We start from the raw sequence: 20453 nt of genomic DNA on the forward strand, positions 1-20453 counted from the left end.
CACTCCTTATCTGAAGGCCGGAGTCACTCTACAAGTGCATGGATAATGACTGGATATTTACACTACTGGTAGTTGACTGCATAGACAATAGCTGCCTGTTTCTTTGTGCCCTCCGGCTGCCTGTCACACCACAACTGCTTCCTCCAGCAACACCTGCTCTGTCATCTACACTCTGGGAAGGACTGCAACCCCCGGAGTGCACCGCTTTACATCGCAGATGCCGCGAGTGAGGGGGAGGCGTGGCCAACGCGCTTATAGCGCAGCCTCTCCCACTGCGGCGTGGGACGTAACGCGGACGAAGCCCGGAACAAGGGCGGGCCCGTCTGCGCCCGTCCTCAACAGGCAGCGGCAGGGCTGGGCAACCCCCCTGACATCCGGGCGACGAGGTAATTACGGAGTCAGACTCAGGGAGGTCTCTTAAGGTACTGCTCCGTGACATCTTTGTGCATTAGTTGGAGAGTAGAATGAGCAAGCGCAGGGTCACAGGCTCCTTGGTAGGCGGTGGGGTCACGAGGACTTTGAATGTTTTTCTAACTAGAGCTGAATCATTGTTGACCCCCCAAATTCAGCTCACTGAAAAAAGACTTTCCCTGGACAACCTTGTGGCTCAAAAACGTTCGTTCATGGGTAGTATAGCAGTGACCAAATCCCCTAAAGGAAAGGACTATTTGTTCTCGGCTGTACCTGGTAGTAGTTCAAACAGGGAAAGAGCCATTTCCAGTGCCTCGCCACCTTTGTTAGTATGCCTGTCACAAGAACTCACAGAGGCACAATCTGCTTGTATCAGCCTTCCTCAGAAAGTTGCAGGAGAGGGGGCTGGGGCTACAACATCAACACCACCTATCACAAGCAATGTAACTCCATCACGCATAGGCGGGGGAGGCCATTACCCGTTCGAAGAGGGTCGCTAAACTTTGCAGTATCAGCACCACCAAGCCCTCGAATAGCGATGAGCTGCCAGGAAAGCGAACTAGGGGGGGGCGTCTCTCAAACCTACACGTAATAAGAAACAAAAAACCAAGCCAGCAACACAAGTAACTAGTCCCTTGGATACAGTAGACCTAGATATCAGTCAAACAACCCACAGTGGTGAATGTGCTAGAGAAGAGTTGGGGGGTGATCTTGAGTATTGGAAAAGAGCGGAAACACTGATAACTGTCCTTTTGGGGCCTATATTAGGTAGATTAAGGTCAATAGAGGAAACACTTTCGTTACTCCTGGCACAGACTAAGGCACCTACCAATGATGCTAGTCAGTATGCAGTGGAACATCCTAAACCAAGAGCAGTACCTGCAATACCAGTGGGCGAGGGGGGGGGGGAAATGAGGTTAACAAACAGCCTATAGGTTTTCAAGATGGGGACACTAGAGTGTCACACCCAGTCCCCCTGGCTGTAAATAGAAATAACACAAGCACTACCACCAGGGGATATAGGGACCTGAGGGTGGGGACTGCAGGTTACATCTCAGCACAACAAACAGTCCACATTAACACAATGGATAAAGCCACCCCACACCAACATCTTAGGGAGTTGTTGACACAAAGTGTCCGATGTACCGTAGATCTGCCAGTTTTAGATCTACCCCCGCCTCATGCCCATATACTGTGGTTCTGACAGGTGTTCCAGCCTGCATGAATGATAGAGAAGAATCTACATCAATGCTGATTAACAAGACAGCTCATTGGTTGGGCAGGAATGCAGGTTTTAACATTACCGACTATAGGCACATTCTGATGGCTAGGAGAGTATCTTGGATCGGCAGCACCAGGAAAGCTTTCTCAGGGGACTGCGTTATTGTGACCTTAAGGTACCCCGAGCTCGTGCGTAAGCTGCTCTCTCAGAGCAAGGGGCTCTATCGAGATGAGGGAGGCCTAAGTATTAAAATGGTCCCACTGGGCTATTTTTATCGACACACGATGATTTCGTACAACCTGCAGGAACATATGGGGCATCGGGTGGGAGAGTATGAGGGAGGCTTTAGAGTCCCGACATACAACTTTTATGCCCCCCTTAGTAATGCCAGATATTTAAATGACATTGATTGACTGGGCCCACCTGGGGAAGTTAAAGAGGTTCATGTCCATGCAAGCAAAGCTATCATCATAGACCCGGGAAGGACAGAAGTACTGATCACAGCTGGGGGAGTAGTAAGTCAAACCGGTTCAGACCCCAACGTAGCAGGATTACAAGAACTTAGCGACCTAAACATGGAGGATGAAGGGCCCCACACCAATCTGACATTGGTCAGTGCAGACAGGTAAAATGAGAGAGAATTTAAGTTAGTTTCCTGGAATATAGCAGGTTAATCCTCTAAATTTAAGAATGAAGATTGGGTACTCTATATAAGGAAATTTCAAATTATCTGTCTACAGGAAACATGGGAAGTGGTGAACAGTTCCTTCTATCTAGAGGGTTATAAGACCTACTTTGTCCCGGCCCATAAGGCATCATCAGGGAGAGCTAGAGGCGGGCTGGTCACATTTGTTAATCTCAGGTTACAGGGCAGATGGACTGACTTGGACTGGGATTCAGATATTGTGCAGGGGCTTAGGTTCCGCAACAGAGGTCACAAGTTAATTCTTATAAGTTTTTATAATGCAACGCAATTGGGGCAGGGCACTGTAAGCTTGCAAGAGCTAGACAGCAGGCTCATTCAAACACAAGAGAGAGGGGGACTGCCCCCCCTCTGGTCTTAGCTGGCGACTTCAATTGCCACTTATGCCCAAATCTGAGAGTTAAGTGTGGGAACTGGTCTACATGCACATTGGAAGAGGGCCCGCACATGGAACATACCAAGGAGGGAAAGTCAATTAGTAAATTATTAAATGCGCATGCCCTCACACACACCATGGATCTGGTTGAAGTTGGCAAGGATAAAACGATCCACCACACATTTAAAGCCAGAGGATGTGCTCCATTCATTGATTTCATCTTTGTCTCCACGACACAAAAAAAATGGGTGTCAGGTTATAGAATTTGCTTGAGCATTTTTAGCGACCATAACCCTCTTGTCCTGTCTTTTGCGGAGTTAAATCTCTGTAAGAAGTCAACGGACGGGGGGGAGGGAAGATAAGTGCCACAGATCAAGGTAGGAGGTTGAGATGGTCAGAGGCTATAGGGGAAGTCTTCTATAGAGCACTAATGAAAGACGGTGAACAAACTATCCCGAGCTGCTTAGACCTGGAGGTGGAGGGGACTGAATTTGTTAGGGCTTTCGAGGGTGTCGCCCAACTAATTGATGGTCTGCTCAGATCAACATCACACAGAACTAAATCAGAAGACCCAAGGTGGTTTGATCAACAATGCTCCCGTGCCTTAAGAGAGCTGAAAGTTGCTCTAAAATCTACCCCAAGAGACAAGGGCAGGGTGGCCCTTTGTAGGGCAAACTATAAGTTAGCCGTTAAAGGCTGTACAATACAATTACAACAACAAGCCTGGGAGGATCTGAGGGAGGCAATGGAGTTAAAAGATGCAACTGCCTTCTGGAAAGTCATAAATAACCCCTGTTTCCAAGAGGCAAATAAACCTAGGATAGCTAACAACAGTCTGCCAGGGCAATGGCAAGAGCACTTTTTTGGGCTCTATAACCAATGCATAGATAAGACCCAGGTGGAGGGCAATAGGGGGGAACGGAACATCACTGAGACAAGATTTTCTTTGGGTGAGATCAAGGCAGGGATTGAAGGTCTGACCCGAAATAAGGCCCCCGGTCCCGATGGGATTCCACATGATCTCTTTCTGAGCAAGGTAGATTTATGGGTGCCCATCCTGGCAAGAGTCATTAATGCAGCAGTTGATACTGCTATGCCATAATCCTGGTCGACAGCCACGATAGTCCCCATTTTCAAAAAAGGAAATAAAGGCAGCCCACTCTGTAACAGACCAACCTCCCTAATAGATGTGTCTGCAAAGGTCTTAGGGAGGGCTATCCTCAGCCGATTAATGGATTGGGCAGAGGACCAGCATATTATAACTGACACTCAATTTGGTTTTAGGCCTGGGAAGTCAACAAGCAATCAATGTCTTAATTTATATCTGCTCTCAGCCAAGTACACCATCGCCAGTAAGGGTACCATGTACCTGGCATTTATGGACCTGACGGCGGCCTTTGACCGTGTCAACCGAGGAAAATTATGGGCAAGCATTGGCAACCTTGGCGTGGACTCAAGACTTATTAATATTTTTAAAACTTTGCACTGGAACACCACAGCCACGGTCAGATATAACCAGGAGGGAAATACTACAGAACCTATTGCACATTTTAGTGGGGTCAGACAAGGCTGCATTCTGCCCCCTTTCTTGTTTACATTGTATATAAAAAGACTTGATCAGGCACTTAGCACTTTAAAGGTTGATACATCTAGGATTGGCTCTCGAGGGATCCCCGTCCTGCTTTATGCAGACGAGGCGGTCCTCTTGGCCTGCACACCCGAAGGGCTACAGATTCTGGTAGATGGTTTTGTTCGTTTCATGGAGAATTTAGATTTGTCTCCCAACCTGTCAAAGTCAAATGTTATGGAAGTGGGCAAAAAAACAAGTAAAACGTACAATTATACTATTGGTGAACATCGTCTGGGCAAAGTACATTCTTTTTCGTACCTGGGGATTTTATTTGACGGCCACTTAAATTTTAAATATTTAATAGAGGAGAAATGTTGTATTTTAACTAGTTGCTCTGGGGCGATTATGAATTTTGCACATAGGTTAGGTCGTTGGTCACCTGAGCAAATTTTGAGGTTATACACCTAAAAGTGTTGCGCCAAAGTTTTGTATGGTAGTGAGGTATTGACGTGAAGCAACTTCAAATAGAGGAAAATAAGTATTTTCGCCATTTGCTTAAAGTGCCACAGAGCATGCCATCCCATATCATCCACAAAGAACTCGGCGCTCACTACATCAGGGACAGGCTGGGAGTTAAACCCCTAATCTGCTGGGTCAAAATTTGGTCAAACACAGAGGCATCGTTTAGTAGGCAGGTAAATGCAGACTGCCTGGCCTGTGATCAGGGGCTGAATATCCCATGGCTGAAGTACGTTAAGGACTCCCTCGAAGGAATAGGATGTGCAGACCTTTTTACTAACCCCTCTAAAATATCTATGCAGGATAAGACTCTGGTTAAGGATAGGTTCTTTAAGCACGTCACAACACTCAGGGAAGACAGGGAGCTGACTAAGCTGTCAGTAAGAGAATATCTTTTAACTAGAACATTCATGGGCGTTGAACCTTATCTGTCTTATTTCTATAATGCCCATGATAGATTTATAATGACACGGTTTAGGTTAAATCTTTTGCATCACGTACTAACTGACCCGGCAGGATATACACCGTCCATAGAGATGAAGGGACCATGTGGCTGCGACCAACGGTCTCCACAGGATACCCTTCACTTTGTTTTATTATGTCCCTTTTATTCAAAACCAAGGTGCCTTTTTTAAAGAGGATTTTAAAGAAAGCTAGATTTAAACACGCAAGAGTGGCCTTGTTATTTTTAAAGTTGTCCTCAGATGCTTTGACTCTGTATTGTACTGTACATTTTTGAAGGGTAGCGGTCAGGCTTAGAGCAACTAGGGGAAATGGGGAGAATCTAGGCTGACTGGGAAGTTACCCTGTGTCCATGGTCCTACAACGGAATTGGTTGAAGGGAGGGGCACCCATTGTTTGATATGTCAAATGTATATTATGGAGAATTTTAGACTGTTAAACTGTTTTTTAAATCTGATGTATTTTATCTGTACTTTTATGGTATTTTTTTATATCGAATAATGTTTTGTGATTGATTGAGTTGACTGCAGGGAGAGTTTATAAGTGCTTGTGTGTTGGCACAGAGAATCAATAAGGCCATGCTTCTGTCAGAATGACTCCAGGAGTGGACAGAGAGTGACAGTCTGATTGGGCACTGCATGAATACTACCTGGCTTATTGCAAAGGTGAATCAGTACTCTGCTAGGGGTTAGGGGCCTGCATACATTGCACACATTTCACTGTACCACTATGTGTCTTAATGCCTGAGTCATTCTACAGGTGTATAGACACTGACTAGATAGTGACAGTGCTGGTAGTTGACAGGAGGTGACTTTTTAAGTGCTTGTGTTTAAACAGCGATTAGATAAGGACATGCTTCTGTCAGGATAATTGCAGGAGTGGACAGAGACTGATAGGCTGATTAAAGCACTACAAGAATACTACCTGGCTTATAGCAAGGGTGAATCAGTACTCTGCTGGGGGTTACGTACCTGCATACATTGCACACATTTCACTGCAGCAGTATGTGTCTTAATGCCTGAGACTTTCTACAGGTGTATGGACAGTAAATAGATAGTGAGTGTGCTGGTAGTTCTCAGGAGGGTGAGTTTTTACGTGCGTGTGTGTTCAAACAGCGATTAAATAAAGACATGCTTCTGTGAGGATAATTGCAGGAGTGGAAAGAGACTGATAGGCTGATTGGGACACTGAATAAATACTACTAAGCTTATTGCAAGGGTGAATCAATAGTATGGTGGGGGTTACATGCCTACATACATTGTAAACATTTCACTATACCACTATATGTCTTAATGCCCGAGACATTCTACCGGTGTATGGACAGTGACTAGATAGTGAAAGTGGTGGTAGTTGACAGAAGAGTGAGTTTTTAAGTGCTTCTGTGTTGGCACACCGATTAGATAAGAACATGCTTCTGTCAGGATAATTGCAGGAATGGACAGAGACTGAGGCTGATTGGGGCACTGCATGAATACTACCTAGTTATTGCAAGGGTGAATCAGAAGTCTGCTGGAGGTTACAGGCCTGCATACATTACGCACATTTCACTGTAGCACTATGTGTCTTAATGCCTGAGTCATTCTACAGGTATATGGACACTGACTAGATAATGAGAGTGCTGTGAGTTGACAGAAGGGTGAGTTTTTAAGTGCTTGTGTGTTGGCACAGACAGTAAATAAGGACATGGTTCTGTCAGGATGATTGCAGGACTGGATAGAGAGTGACAGTCTAATTAGGGCACTACTTGAATACTACCTGGCTTATAGCAAGGGTGAATCTGTACTCTGCTGGGGGTTAGGGGCCTGCATACATTGCGCACATTTAACTGTAGCACTATGTGTCTTTATGCCTGAGGTATTCTACAGGTGTGTGGACAGTGACTAGATAGTGAGAGTGCTGATAGTTGACAGAAGAGAGAGTTTGTAAGTGTTTCTGTGTTGGCACAGTGATTAGATAAGGACATGCTTCTGTCAGGATAATTGCAGGACTGGACAGAGACTGATAGGCTGATTGGAGCACTGCATGAATACTACCTAGTTATTGCAAGGATGAATCAGAAGTCTACTGGGGATTACAGGCCTGCATACATTTCACACATTTCACTGTACCACTATGTGTCTTAATGCCTTCGACATTCTATAAGTGCATGGATACTGAGTAGATAGTTTAAATGGTGGTAGTTGACAGCAGGAAGAGTTTATAAATGCTTCTGTGTTGTCACAGCGATTAGATAAGGACATGCTTCTATCAGGATAGTTGCAGGAATGGACAGAGACTAATAGGCTGATTGGGGCACTACATAAATACTACTGAGCTTATTGCAGGGGTGAATCAGTTGTATGCTTGGGGTTACAGGCCTACATACACTGTGCACATTTCACTGTACCACTATGTGTCTTAATGCCTTAGACATTCTACCAGTGTATGCACAGTGACTAGATACTGAGAGTGCTGGTAGCTGACACGAGGGTGAGTTTTTAACTGCTTCTGTGTTGGAACAGAAATTAGACAAGGACATGGTTCTGTTTGGATAATTGCAGGACTGGATAGAGAGTGACAGTGTAATTGGGGCACTCCTTGAATACTACCTGGCTTATAGCAAGGGTGAATCAGTACTCTGTTGGGGGTTAGGGGCCTGCATACATTGTACACATTTAACTGTAGCATTATGTGTCTCAATGCCTGAGGCATTCTACAGGTGTATAGACACTGACTAGATAGTGAGAGTGCTGGTAGCTGACAGAAGAGTGAGTTTTTAAGTGCTTCTGTGTTGGCAGAGTGATTAGATAAGGACATGCTTCTGTCAGGATAATTGCAGGAGTGGACAGAGACTGATAGCCTGATTGGGGCACTGCATGAATACTACCTAGTTATTGCAAGGGTGAATCAGAAGTCTGCTGGAGGTTACAGGCCTGCACACATTACGCACGTTTCACTGTAGCACTATGTGTCTTAATGCCTGAGGTATTCTACAGGTGTATGGACACTGACTAGATAGTGAGAGTGCTGTGAGTTGACAAAACAGTGAGTTTTTAAGTGCTTGTGTGTTGGCACAAACAGTAAATAAGATCATGGTTCTGTCAGGATGATTGCAGGACTGGATAGAGAGTGACAGTCTAATTAGGGCACTACTTGAATACTACTTGGCTTATAACAAGGGTGAATCAGTACTCTGTTGGGGATTAGGGGCTTGCATACATTGCGCACATTTAACTGTAGCACTATGTGTCTTAATGCCTGAGGCATTCTACAGGTGTATGGACAGTGACTAGATAGTGAGAGTGCTGGTAGTTGACAGAAGAGTGAGTTTTTAAGTGCTTCTGTGTTGACACAGCGATTAGATAAGGACATGCTTCTGTCAGGATAATTGCAGGACTGGACAGAGACTGATAGGCTGATTGGGGCACTGCATGAATACTACCTAGTTATTGCAAGGGTGAATCAGAAGTCTACTGGGGACTACAGGCCTGCATACATTGCACACATTTCACTGTACCACTATGTGTTTTAATGCCTGTGACATTCCATAAGTGCATGGATACTGAGTGGATAGTTTAAATGGTGGTAGTTGATAGCAGGGAGAGTTTAAAAGGTGCTTCTGTGTTATCACAGCGATTACATAAGGACATGCTTCTATCAGGATAATTACAGGGCTGGTCAGAGACTGATAGGATGATTGGGGCACTGCATAAATACTACTGAGCTTATTGCAAGGGTGAATCACTAGTATGTTTGGGGTTACAGGCCTGCATTCATTGCACACATTTCACTGTAGCACCATGAGTCTTAATGCCTGAAGCATTCAATAAGGTGTATGGACGCTGACTAGATAGTGAGAGTGCTATGAGTTGACAGAAGAGTGAGTTTTTAAGTGCTTGTGTGATGGCACAGACAGTAAATAAGCACATGGTTCTGTCAGGATTGCACTACTTGAAAGAATCAGTACTCTGCTGGGGGTTAGGGCCCTGCATACATTGCGCACATTTCACTGTAGCACTATTAGTCTTAATGCCTGAGGCATTCTACAGGTGTATGGACAGTGACTAGATAGTGACCATGCTGGTAGTTGACAGGAGAGTAAGTTTTCAAGTGCTTGTGTCTCAGCACAGAGAATAGATACAGAAATAGTGCTGTCAGGATGATAGGAGCAGTGGACAGGGACTAACAGTGTGATTGCTTATCTACATGTCAACTGCATGGATTTTTACAGGAGTGAATCACTAGTGTGCTGGAGGTAAAGGTACCACATAGATTGCGCACATTTACTTATATACTAACTACGAAATTAGAACCACAAAATCACTTGTCATACACTTATAAAATCACATTTTCACCATGTGTGCAATCCTCTAATGTATCAGATACCTCTCATTAATTCATACAAATATAAATATAATGTAAACAAATACCTGACTCATGACGTACCAACTACTACATAACAGAAGTAATAAAATGTACTGACTTTCTTTGCAGCTACATATTGTCCTTTAAATCTACAAATATGCAACTTCATCAAACTGTACCTCTCGACAGACTTAATGAAGAAGATTTATAAAGAACACTTTTATATAAGGATTTTTTAAACTGCACAAACCGTACCAACTAATAACAGATTCATAATTATTAACAGCTTATATGATCATTTTACAAACAGCACAATTGTACCTCATTTTACCACACTAACTAATAATGCAATATTTTAAAACTATACCTTTTTACAGAGAAGAAATAATCATGCCTAATAAACTACACCTTATATGTATATTTTAGAAAATACACTTTCTTAGTACACATTTAACCAATTAATAGTAAATAAGAGCCTTCATTCAACTATTTCTTCCAACACAATTAAATATATATATATATTACTGTACATACTGTTTTTTAAACAAACTTCAAGTACAATAAAAATAATCCCAATATACATCTCTGCATTTAATAATATATTTCAAACAACACAGGTTCATAAAAATTTCAAATATTTTTTAAATTATCCTCAAAAATATGTAACACATATTTAAAAAAATCTGTTGAATGCAACATCTCACACACTCAGTCAGGATTTTCTTTTTCACACAGAGAATGTAGATCAACAGACTCTGCAAGGTTGAACCAGTATTGGCAAACTTTCCCTCAATTTTTCAACACATATAGACATAAGCAACAAATGACATTGCTTCCCAGTGTTTTTCAAATTGAAAAACAATTTTGTATTGGTCACAGAGAATAATAATACTTCTCAACTGACATCTTCACCCCTTGTCCTTAATGTCAGTTTCCATAGCAATAGGTCATGCAACATTCAACTTAGCTGCCATGTCACAAGTTTACCATACAATGTTGCAAATGACAGTAGCAGGTGTGGTTGGCTTTGCAATGCTTGACCTTATCCTTTATGTTGTACCTTTCCAGCATATGTTAATAACCAATAAGAAACATGCTTTGTAAACAAAGCAAAATGCACCCTATATTTGAATGTAGAGTGTTCTTAAACAGCCAATCAAATCTCTACTTTCTTAAAAACAGCATCTTGGCCACCATTTTAGATAGATTTTATTCTTCCACCTGCCTACCTCAGCTGCAGACATCGTCTGATTACCTACAGAAATCCCTTCAAGATGCTTTCTGTGTGGATTATTGGACACAGCTATAGTTTCTGGTGCAAAAGGTATGCTGAAAGCAGAGGTATTGACAAAGACCTAGCTTTGCAAAATGTAGACATTAAATGGTTTGGACAGAGAGGATTAAAGTGGCACCAATTGATGCCATTGGTTAAATCCTTTTTGCATCTCCAACCACCTGGCCTCATGATTGTGCACTGTGGTGGCAATGTCCTAGGCACATTGACTGGGTTAGCTCTGGAAATGCTAATGAAGGACACCTTTGCAGAATTAATGTTGCTTTCCCCTCAAACTGCCTTTATGTACTCTAACATATGCCAAAGACAGAAATGGAACAGGTCCAATCAATTTTGTCCACAGATTGAGAAAGCAAGAAAAAATGTCAATAAAGCTGTTTCTGCTTATCTCAGAGACCATAGTATGGGGTCCATATACAACAACAATCTGCGTTTTAATATGGATGGCATATACAGAAGAGATGGCGTACATTTCACAGCTGAGGGAGTAAGAGTCTTAGTCAACAACTTAAGACTGCATTGGCACTTACATGTAGCTACAAAAATCTTCCAATAAACACAAGGGCTCTTTTTAGAGCCACCCAATATCCTAACATATAACCTAGGTTTTTATTAAAAAAATATTTTTCATTGGAGTCACGCACCCAGCGCGAATTGGAGTCGCGTACCCCTCATGTGCACACTAGCGGCCACGCTGAGCGCCGCGCTAGGTACTCGACTCCGTATTTTCCCGTGAAAAAAACATGGCTCTTACCATTAATTTCTATTCGCCCCGGGGAACCCATCCCCCGTGACCCACATAACACGTTGAGGACTGTGGGAGGAGCCCCAATGCCCCCACAGTTCCGCCGGCTCCCTCCGAGCTACGGGAGCCGGCATAGCTTTCGTGCTAGAAGTCGTGTACCCCTTGCATGCACACTAGGGGCCGCGCTGAGCTCCGCACTAGGTACGCGACTCTGTATTTTCCTGTAAAAAAACATGGCTCTTACCATTAATTTCGATTCGCCCCGGGGACCCCATCCACCGAGGCCCATATAACACGTTGGGGACTGTGGGGGGAGCCCCAATGCCCCCCCGGTCCCGCCGGCACCCCACGTCCTACAGAAGCCGGCATTGCTTTTCCACATGGGGAGCTGCTAACATGCAGCTCCCCAATGACGAAAAGCAATCTGCTTTGCTTCATTGAAGCGAGAGCAGGTTTCCCTGCTCTCGCTTCAATGAAGCAAAGCAGTTTGCAATGACAGGCCGGGAGCTGCGAGGCTCCTGACCTGTCATTGCACACAACAGTGTCTCGGGGGTGGGCACCCCGGGACACTGCATAAGCTGGTCCTGGTGATCCCCAGGGCCACCACAGGCTCCAAGAGGGGGGCCATGCAGCCCCCCTATAAAATCTGTAGAAAGCCCCGGGGAGGCGGCGGTCCCTGGAGCGTGTGGGGGGGCTCAAGCCCACACACTTTTTTATTTTTATTTTTTTAACAAAAAAGAAGCCCCGGGGCCACCGCAAACACTATTTTCAAATTCCCCCAGGACTTACCCACCCGGGGGCTAATTATTAACTAAGCGCGGGAGTTCGCGCTTCGATTTTTTCATTTTCGCGGCTGGATCCGCACACACGGCGCTTATTTGGCCAATTTTTCCCCCCCAAAATTCTTTTTTTTGCCCTGGGGGTCCTTGTGGGACCCCTTAAGCACTCCTAGGGGGTCAGGGTGTTTCTACCCTGTCCCCTTTCCCTGATTTCCACATTTGTTTTTCAGTTTTCTTCTACCTCTGTTCTACCGAGGCACAAAATGGCTGCCAACACTTCCTGGTTTGGAGTGTTGACAGCCAATTAACATGAAGCTCGTGATCGGGAAGGTGCACGCAGGGTGCACGCAGGGTGCACGGATCCTCCGTGCCTCTAGATATCACTATCTTTATTTCTGAATTTCTCAAAAACTACTGAACGGATTTACACTATTTTTAAAAAGGTCGCTTTCTGAGCCAAGCAGTACCTTTTTGCCAAATTTGTTGTAATTCCGTTCAGCAGTTTATGTTATAGCAGTGTCTAAAGCTTCCTATGGGAAAATGATTTTTTCACCACTATTTTTTGAATTTTTCCAGAACTACTGAACGGATTTGCGCCATTTAAAAAAAGGGCACTTTCTGAACCAAGGGCTACCTTTTATGCAAAATTTGGTGTAATTCCATTCAGCAGTTCGGGCTTTAGCCGTGTCTAAAATTTCCTATGGGAAATTACATGGGGAAAACGCGTTTTGGGGCCCCGCTTTTTTCTCAGCCTCCGCTTGACGAATCATCCCAAGCTTTCAGGATAGGAGCTGACCGGAACGGGCCATTCGTTTTGAAAATTTTGCGAAGATTCGTCAAACGGCACCAAACTTATTGGAGATAGAATGTTACGATTTTCCTATGGATAATAGGTCCTAACTATAACTACCTATTGGCGACCGCCAGTAGGTGATATATATACTGAAAAAACAATAGTTATCAGGAGTGTTATAGTTAGTTGGACTTTTCACTGGTACAAAACCATAGAAATTCCGGCGTTATAGTTAGTTCAGCTAACTATAACTCGCGCCCCCGCAATGCACTGCTGATGACATCACATATTACATCATTCATGACATGGTCAGTGACATCACTGATGACATCACTGATGACATCTCAAATGACATCACTGATGACATCATCCAGTGACTTTGTGTGTCTGTAAAGTTTAATTTTGTTTTATATATATGCCAAGCTGTATTGAGGAATGAGTGGGTGTATAAGTGTCTGTATGGAGGATGTAGTAGGTACGTGACTGACTGCATAAGTGAGTGATTAAATGTGTCTTACTAAATGCATGGGTTAGTGACTAAACTGTGTGAAAGTCTGTATCAGTCTGAGTGTTGTTGTGTAAGCTGCTGCATGGGTTGGTGAGTAGGTGCATGAGTGATTGCTTGCCTGAGTATTTGTATGAGTGTGTGTGTGTGTGGGTGGGAGGTGTGTGACTGTGCATAGATGTTTGAGTGGTTGATTCACTGGGAGTATAGGTTCAAGAGTGCATGTGGATACAGCTGTATGGGTGGGTGAGTGTGTATATGGGTATGTTGGTGAGTGAATGGATGTCTCAGTGGTACATGTGCAAGTAACTACATATGTAAAAGGCAGTATATGTGAGTGATGGTGTATATAAATAACTATATGAGAGAGTTAATAATTGTGAGATTGGCTGCATGGAGGAGTGTGTATTTGTATCAGTGATTCTATAAGAGAGTAATTATGTGTTAGTATCTGTATGAATAAGTGAGGTTGTGTCTGTATAACTGCATAGGTGAGTAAATGGAAGTATGATTGATTCTTTGCATGACGGACTAAGTGTGTGAGTAAATCTGGATATGTAGCAGTGTGTGAGTGTCTGTATTGGTGTATGAGTGCATATGATAGTGTTGTATTGATGAGTGACTGCATGTATGAGTGACTGTATGGGTGAATGAGTGGATGTGTGTGTAGACCTAGGAATCAGTCAGAGCGTATTTAGTAACTGGTATTGATGTGTCTATTTTTTTGAAAATGGTAGTCTGTATTTTAGAGTGGGTGCATGAAAGGTTATATTCAGGTGTGAGGAGGTGCATCAGATTTTCACGTGGATGATGTCATCAGTGATGTCATTTGAGATGCCATCAGTGATGTCATCAGTGATGTCACTGACCATGTCATGAATGATGTAATATGTGACATCATCAGCAGTGCATTGCAGGGGTGTGAGTTATAGTTAGCTGAACTAACTATAACGCCAGAATTTCTATGGTTTTGTGCGAGTGAAATATCCAATTAACTATAACGTTCCTGAAACCTATGGTTTTTTCAGTTCATTTCTATGGTTTTTTAAATGCTAATTTCTAACTATAACGTGCCTGAAACCTATGGTTTTTCCAGTGAATTTCAAACGTGAAAATTTGTAAGTCTAATGTACCTCAAGCCTATGTTTTTTTTATTTTATATAAATCGCCAGTAGATAGTTATAGTTACAACCTAGTTTCCATAGGAAATCTCAAAATTCTATTTTGAATAACTTTGGCGCCGATTGACGAATCCTCGCGAAATTTTCAAAACTAATGGGGCGCTCCATTCAGCTACTACCCTGAAAGTCTCCGGGTGATTCGTCAAGCGGGGGTCGAGAAAAAAGGGGGGTCCCAAAACACGTTTTCCCCATGCATTTTTCCATAGGACCTTTAAACACAGCTACAGCCCGAACGGCTGAACAGAGTTACTTGAAATTTGGCAGAGAGGTAGTCCTCAGGTCAGGCATGTGCCTTTTGCATATATGGTGTAAATCCGTTCAGTAGTTCCTGTGAAAATCAAAAGTAAAATCATATACATATCTGGGCGGAGCCTAACCACACATCTCATTGTGAGATCTGATTGGCTGTCAGCACTTCATCCAAGAAGTGTTGGCAGCCATCTTGGGACCAATATACATGATAACACCTCATTAAAAAGCATTGCAGTTAATAGAAGGTTTTAAGACTTTAGTTACATTATAAATCATTTGTTGATGGTACCATACTCATTTTAGGAATCGTGGTATGTTCTAAGGTGATTTTACCATGTGAAAAAGCCTTCTGCTGGGATATCATGAATCATGTTTGAGAGAAAACTATTTTCACATGCTTTTCCCACAGACGTTTGGAAGGTGATCTATAAGCTAAACTGAGAGCATATTTTCTGTAAATTCACATTATCTTTCTCAGTCATGTGAGAATGAAGTCTGACATTCTCAGTAAAACATGTACATCCAACAAGGGCAGAGACTGTCAGTTGATTCCTTTGTGTTCTACTGCAGCTTCCCAGAGTGTTCCAAAGAACAACTAGAGCGCTAACAGTCTTACTTATGACAAAGGTATGGCACACCTGAAGCCATCTTGATTGGAATAAAGTGGTAACATTTAAAACATTTAATTTAAAAAGGAACAAAATGAGAGGGTTCATTTTGCCATAGAATGTATGATTAGTGCTGCAGATAGAAAAATTAGGGCACATTTTGAGTGACTTCACAAATCCTCTTCTATTTCATTAAAGAATTCTGACATGCAGACTGAAACATGCACTTTCAATACCAGCAGCAGACTTCCCTGGTGAGCAGTAGCTTTACTACAGTGATCTAATGAGCGACTAGAGTGCTAACATTCTGAATTTATGGCAAATGTGTGACACATCTGAATGCCTTCTTCATTGAATCAAAGTAAAAAACTGACAGTATGCCTACTGAGGAGACTGCAGTAAATGAGGAAATTAGGAATCTTCATAACAAGGTTCCCAAGATGGCCACCAGAGACAAAAGAGCCCAAATGTAGCACAAATATCACCGAGATGTAGCCCAAGTATAGCCCAATGACAGAATTCCCAGAGTGTTTTAAAGAACAACTAGAGCGCTAACAGTCTTAATTATGACAAAGGTATGGCACACCTGAAGCCATCTTGATTGGAATAAAGTGGTTACATTTAAAATATTTAATTTGCAAAGGAACAAAATGAGGTGTTCATTTTGCCATAGAAATTATGATTAGTGCTGCAGAAAGAAAACTTAGGGCACATTTTGACTTCTCAAATCCTCTTCTATGTCATTAAAAAGTTCTGACATGCAGACTGAAACATGCACTTTGAATACCAGCAGCAGACTTCCATGGTGAGCAGTAGCTTTGCCACAGTGATCTAATGAGGAACTAGAGTGCTACCATTCAGAATTTATGGCAAATGTGTCACATCTGAATGCCTTCTTGATGGAACCAAAGTAAACAAGCATTGAAAATGCAATAGGTCTCGCCCTCGTTTAAGTTAAAGCAATTCTGTCTATAATTAGGTGGCTTTTTAGCTTTGCTTTTATTAGTGTGTTTCAAAATTTCATATACATACCATGCATATGTATGCATATATGTATATGTATATGTTTGCATGAATTTATATTTATATAGATATGCAGATTATATGTTTATAGATGTATTCACTGAAAAAACCATAGGTTTCACACATGTTATAGTTAGCTGGACATTTTATTGATAAAAAACCAATGAAATTCCCCCGTTATAGTTAGTGCAGGCAACTATAACTCACGCGACCGCAATCCTCTGCTGATGCTAATACTGTATTTAGACACTTATTTGCCCATGTCTTCTTCCATTAAATTTTAGCTATACATATATTACAAATATTTTTTTTTCATAAAGACACATATGTCATCAGCAGAAGATTGCGGTCGCGTGAGTTATAGTTGCCTGCACTAACTATAAAAGGGGAATTTCATTGGTTTTTTATCAATAAAATGTCCAGCTAACTATAACATGTGTGAAACCTATGGTTTTTTCAGTGAATTTGCAAGGTTTTTTAAATGGTAATTCCTAACTATAACGTGTGTGAAACCTATGGTTTTTTCAGTGAATTTGTACGGTTTTTTAAATGCTAAGTTACTTTACGCCATTCGTGGCGTGCGCGCCCAGTTAACGCAGTTCGTTCCGTGCGCGCACCGCGTGCCCACGTTATGCGGGATGGGCCATGTACGCACGATGCGCTTCGCGCACCGTGCACACATGGGGGACATGGGGGAACATGGGGGACATATTATGCGCATCTTTGTGAAATGTATTCTTTGTTTATTTCTTACCTGTAATAAGCCATGCACAAATGGTGCCCTTCGGACACCATTTGCAAACGAGGTGGGGAGGGGAGGGTGTGGATAATTTTTTTTTTTAATAATTTTTACCGTACGCGTACGGTAAGCGTAATCGGCGATTTTCCGAAAAAAAAAATTTTTTTTTTTGGGCTTGGGGGTTGTTTGGGGACCCCTATATCAATGCTGGGTGGTTAGGATCTCAAGAAACTGCCTCTTTAGACATTTTTTGGCATCGTTTTTGCTGCCCAACTAAGAGAGCGAGAGAGAAAATGGCCGCCGCCGCTTCCTGGTTTCGACCGATTCGAATGTTTACTAAGATCTAACAGCCAATCAAAATCGCGCTCGCGCACGCCACCGTACGCGTACGGTAAGCGCACCGTAAGCGCACCGTAAGCTGGCTCAGATATATATATTGATTTAAAGGCTATTTTCTCTGAATCTACTGAACAGATTTACACCAAACCTACAAAAGGCACTTCCTTGACCTGAGGACTACCTCTCTGCCAAATTTCAATAATTCTGTTCAGCCGTTCGGGCTGTAGCTGTGTCTAAAGGTCCTATGGAAAAATGCATGGGAAAAACGCATTTTGGGACCCCCCTTTTATCTCAGCCCCCGCTTGACGAATCCCCCCGAGACTTTCAGGGTAGGAGCGGAGCGTAGCGCCCCACCTATTTTGAAAAATTCGCGAGGATTCGTCGACCGGCGCCAAAGTTATTCAAAATAGAATGTTGCGGATTTCCTATGGAAACGTGGTCCTAACTATAACTACCTACTGGCGACCGCCAGTAGGTAATATATATATATATACACATACATATATAAATGCATATGCATATATATGCATATATATATATATGTGCATATGTGTGCATGTACAGAGAGGTAGAGAGGTAGAGGTGTATAGGTAGAGGTGTAGAGGTAGAGAGGTATAGAGTAGTAGAGAGAGAGGTAGAGAGTAGAGAGCGAGTAATAGAGAGTAGAGAGTGAGTAGTAGAGAGTAGTAGAGAAAGTATCAGAGAGTGAGTAGTAGAGAGTAGTAGAGTGAGTAGTAGAGAGTAGTAGAGTGAGTAGTAGAGAGTGAGTAGTAGAGAGTGAGTAGTAGAGAGCGAGTATTAGAGAGCGAGTAGTAGAGAGTAGTAGAGAGTGAGTAGTAGAGTGAGTAGTAGAAAGTAGTAGAGAGTAGTAGAGAGTGAGTAGTAGAGAGTGAGTAGTAGAGAGTGAGTAGCAGAGTGAGTAGTAGAGAGTAGTAGAGAGAGAGTAGTAGAGAGTGAGTAGTAGAGAGTGAGTAGTAGAGAGTGGTAGAGAGAGTAGTAGAGAGTGAGTAGTAGAGAGTGAGTAGTAGAGAGTAGTAGAGAGTGAGTAGTAGAGAGAGAGTAGTAGAGAGTAGTAGAGTAGTAGAGCGTGAGTAGTAGAGAGTGAGTAGTAGAGAGTAGTGGAGTAGTAGAGAGTGAGTAGTAGAGAGTAGTAGAGAGTGAGTATTAGAGTGAGTACTGGAGAGTAGTAGAGAGCGAGTAGCAGAGAGCAAGTAGTAGAGAGTGTGTAGTAGAGAGTGAGTAATAGAGAGAGTAGTAGAGAGTGAGAAGTAGAGAGAGTAGTAGAGCAGTAGAGAGTGAGTAGTAGAGTGAGTAGTAGAGAGTAGTTGAGAGTGAGTAGTAGAGAATCAGTAGTGGAGAGTGAGCAGTAGAGAGTAGTAGAGAGTGAGTCGTGGAGAGTGAGTAGTAGAGAGTGAGTAGTAGAGAGTAGTACAGAGTGAGTAGTATAGAGTAGTAGAGTGAGTAGTAGAGAGTGAGTAGTAGAGAGTGAGTAGTAGAGAGAGAGTAGTAGAGAGTGAGTAGTAGAGAGTGAGTGGTAGAGAGTAGGAGAGAGTAGTAGAGTGAGTAGTAGAGAATAGTAGAGAGTGAGTAGTAGAGCGAGTAGTAAAGAGTAGTAGAGTAGTAGAGAGTGAGTAGTAGAGATTGAGTAGCAGAGAGAGTAGTAGAGAGTAGTAGAGAGTGAGTAGTAGAGAGTGAGTAGTAGAGAGCGAGTAGTAGAGAGTGAGTAGTGGAGAGTGAGTAGTAGAGAGCGAGTAGTAGAGAGTGAGTAGTAGAGAGTGAATAGTAGAGAGTGAGCAGTAGAGAGAGAGTAGTAGAGAGTGAGTAGTAGAGAGTAGTAGAGTGAGTAGTAGAGAGTGAGTAGTAGAGAGTGAGTAGTAGAGAGTAGTAGAGAGTAGTAGAGAGAGAGTAGTAGAGAGTGAGTAGTAGAGAGAGAGTAGTAGAGTAGTAGAGAGTGAGTGCTAGAGAGCAGCAGAGAGTAGTAGAGTGAGTAGTAGAAAGTAGTAGAGAGTGAGTAGTAGAGAGTGAATAGTAGAGAGTAGTAGTAGAGAGTAGTAGAGAGAGAGAGTAGTACAGAGTGAGTAGTATAGAGTAGTAGAGTGAGTAGTAGAGAGTGAGTAGTAGAGAGAGAGTAGTAGAGAGTGAGTAGTAGAGTAGTAGAGAGTGAGTGGTAGAGAGTAGGAGAGAGTAATAGAGTGAGTAGTAGAGAATAGTAGAGAGTGAGTAGTAGAGCGAGTAGTAGAGAGTAGTAGAGTAGTAGAGAGAGAGTAGTAGAGAGTGAGTAGCAGAGAGAGTAGTAGAGTATAGAAGAGAGTGAGTAGTAGAGAGTGAGTAGTAGAGAGTAGTAGAGAGTGAGTAGTAGAGAGTGAGTAGTGGAGAGTGAGTAGTAGAGAGCGAGTAGTAGAGAGTTAGTAGTAGAGAGTGAATAGTAGAGAGTGAATAGTAGAGAGTGAGTAGCAGAGAGAGAGTAGTAGAGAGAGTAGTAGAGTGAGTAGTAGAGACTGAGTAGTAGAGAGTAGTAGAGAGTAGTAGAGAGAGAGTAGTAGAGAGTGAGTAATAGAGAGAGAGTAGTAGAGTAGTAGAGAGTGAGT

Source organism: Triturus cristatus, chromosome 1_1 (assembly GCF_964204655.1).
Source record: "Triturus cristatus chromosome 1_1, aTriCri1.1, whole genome shotgun sequence".
NCBI lineage: Eukaryota > Metazoa > Chordata > Amphibia > Caudata > Salamandridae > Triturus > Triturus cristatus.